Raw genomic sequence first — 3,433 nt, 5'->3', positions numbered from 1 at the left:
GAGGACACTCTTAACTTTTCCAGATGGATATGACTGGGGTGGGAGCAACCTTTCTGCCAGGAAGCCGAAATGTCAGGTGTGATGGCAGTCCTGACATCCCCGCGGCAGGGCGGGCAGCCCGCGTGCTCCTCATCCCCTCTTTCCCAGGATGGAAGCATGGGATGGTCCCACAGCCTGGCTCCCTGGTTAAACTGCAGTCTGTTCTCCACAGGTCTGTAATAAAAAGTAGACATCAAACACCGACTCTGGTTCTGATTTTGTGCAGCTTTTCCCCCAGCCGCTGCTGTTCAGAAAATCAGGGCAAATTCACATTATTTTGCAATAGAAGCCTACCTTTTCCATGAAACTTTACCTGACAGAAGGGAAGTTTCCCTAAGTCCTTTTAATGCCCTTTCTGTGGATTTTTTGCAGCTCTTGAATTTGCATGTCATATAAAACCATTGCGCGTTACTCTTAAGCAAAACTTAGTTTTACTGCTGAAAAGTAACTTAATGAATTACATGCCATTACACCACTTGTGCTAATGAAATTTTCCAGTTGCTGAAATCTGTGCCGTTAGCTTTATGCTGCTTCTTTATTCAGGGTAATGTTTGTTTACAGTACTATCTGGCATGGATTTATTGGAAAGCATAGTTTATTTTTTTGGGGGGGGGTTTGGTGTGGGTTTTTGTTCTTTTTTTTACACTGTGAACAAATAAGATGAACTTTTGTTTCTTCTAAGTTTTTATTTCTTTCCTGTGAGGCAAGAGAGAGAAGGAAGAATAACTTGCTTTTTGAGAAGCGGGATGGCGAAGGGAGGGCCATCCAACCGAGTACATGAACTATTTTCACAACTCTGATCTGATACCCTCTGTTACATATGTACAGTACAGTTTCATTTTCACAATTTAAAAATTACTTTTTTTCAAAATAGACAAAACCTGTAACAGGTTATCATAGTCAGACAATGGCACATTTTGATTCTGAAAGTAAACTAAAATTTCAAAATGTAACGTGAACATGCAACTTCCTAATGGTAAAATTCTTAACATTATTTTGGGCACAAACAGCTGGAGTTTTACCATTGTTTTGGTTTTAAATTTTGACCTCAGCCCTATAGCAATTCTATGTGTAAATTTAAGATTTAGAAGGAATAATTTCCAAAAATGCTATTATCCAGAGGTAACCCTACTTATTTTCCTCAATCTTTTTTATCAAAATACATCAGTTCTCTCTTTTGAGACAATGTGCCAAGGCTGGATAGTGGCTTTTCGTGAGGTTTCTGCAGAAGCGTGTTTTTCCTGTGCTCTGTTTGTGGGCTGCAGAACCACCCACCTGGAACAGGTTTTCATTGAATTCACCTTTCTGCAGTAAACCAGACTCTACAACATCCGATTTATTAGTCACCATCTGTAACCTGAGGACGGGTGCCTTCCCTGTCCTGTTTTCATTACTGTCAAGAGAACAGCAGTTTGCACATCATTACATAGGATCCTCAAAGGGTTGATCCCCACATTTTCTGTGGCACTGCTGGCTGTGTATGGCTTGGTACTGCTCGTTTTCTCTCCTTGTTAAATCTAATACTGAAATATTTGGAAAACAACTTTGACAGCGTATAATATACTAATTGTAGGTCATGCAGGGCAGCCTCTCACTCATTAATGTTGATGTATTTACCTGCCTCACACTGGCAATGAAGAGGGATTTGCAAATACATATGAGAAAATAAAACTGTGGCTCTGGTGAAATCTCCTGATCTTGCTGAGACCAGAGTGTGATCCAGAAAAAGATGCTACTTTTCTGTACGTGCTGTGGGGACTGGTTTTGCCTCCTTGCTATCCACATTTCCAAAGTTTCAGATTTTTGCATTTCATGAGTTTAATGCTGCTTCATATTAAATCTTGCCTGGAGACCAGAATTATATATATACTCAGAAAGACAAAGTTTCAAAATCTGGTGTTACCTAACCACAGAATGAAAGCAAATTTAGAAATTTGCCATGACAATAGAGAAGGCAATAAGGGATGGGAGGGAGAGAGAGAAAAGAAGGCAAAGAACATTCTCATGCCAGATTGAAAATAATCACTGCAGAAAGGTTTTGTATTAACCATCCATATGGTATAGTCTGTATTAGTAGATAATCTGTAACTCTGCATTTTAGAGTTGATACATGTGCAAAACTATTCTGTTGTAGTCTTTTTCAGCTTTTCATTTTTTATGTCATTGTTCAATGAATCTTTCATCTGGTTCTGTAGATAGCTAGGAACCAATTTGGAATTAAAGAGTTCGCTGTTGTAAGTGTACCGTTACATAGTGGAGATCGTACACGTGGGATCTTCCTTTTGCCTCCTTAAAAGATGTGAAGACAAAATAATCTATGTGTCTCAGCCTGTAAGCTCTTTCTTCTCCTTTCAGAAAATATTCCTGAATCCATATATGGGCAGAGCTAACTTTTCCCTTTAATGCTTTATATGGGATGCTGTTGATCAGTACTGCTCTGGAGTAAATTTTCCTTTGAGGCATGGTAGTTCTCCAGCTCTGTCACCAAGTGGCCCTGGATTTGTTTGTTTTTTCTTCTCCCCTTTTTCCTTCAAGGAAGAAAACAGAATTTTGAAGGCTGTTGTTCTTGATCTAAATTTCTTTTGATTTTCTCTCTGATGATACTTAGTAAAAAAACAAAAGAAGAATTACCTGGGGAGGGACAACGATGCATCAAAAGTCTTGATGTTGCTGTTACTAAATAAATAAAAATAAAGTAGTGGTGTCCTGGCTAGAAACCTGCTTGAAAATCTTGTGAGAACAGAGGGTTGTGCCAATCGTGGAAGTAAGCTCAGAAAACTAGGAGCAGGGGAGAAGTTTCCTGGGGGGCAGTTCATACCATGGTGTGGTGCAGGAATTAGGAAGATGGTTTCCCTGCTTTCCTCTCCCCTCTGGGTTTCTCCAGAGGGTGTTTCAGGCATCTTTGTTATGTTTGTGTTCTAACTGCTGTCCCCTCAGCCCCTGCCAAAAGCCTCCATGTGCTGACTTTTGAGAGAGTGTGCAGAGACTTGGGGCGTGAGACTCCCCATTTGGTCACCATGCGCACCTCCTGAAGTGGACACGCTGCGTTGGAGAGTGTCAGAGAGTGACCCCTGGAATCTAATGGAGGTGTTTCTTTGAATGCAGTCTAGGTTTGTTTGCATGTTGCTGGCTGTAAAAGGACGTTTCAGAATGGCATCACTCACCTAGTCTCCTTATTGGACCCGTGACGGCATTGGAGGCATCAGACACGTCATACTGATGGTCTTCCTGCCCTGTGCTGCAGCCCGCTCCTCAGCAAGGGAAAGCAGCTCACAGGCTTTGTACTGCTACAGCCAGACTGCCTCAGGTGACTTGGCTAGTCAGCCTTCAGGGTTTTTCACAGGGAGATGCACAGTGAGTCCTTCATGGAGTTGACACCCAAATTTGTTTTTGC

The sequence above is a fragment of the Antrostomus carolinensis genome, unplaced genomic scaffold (assembly GCF_000700745.2).
Source record: "Antrostomus carolinensis isolate BGI_N321 unplaced genomic scaffold, ASM70074v2 scaffold25438, whole genome shotgun sequence".
NCBI lineage: Eukaryota > Metazoa > Chordata > Aves > Caprimulgiformes > Caprimulgidae > Antrostomus > Antrostomus carolinensis.
Note: the sequence above shows the minus strand (reverse complement) of the source record.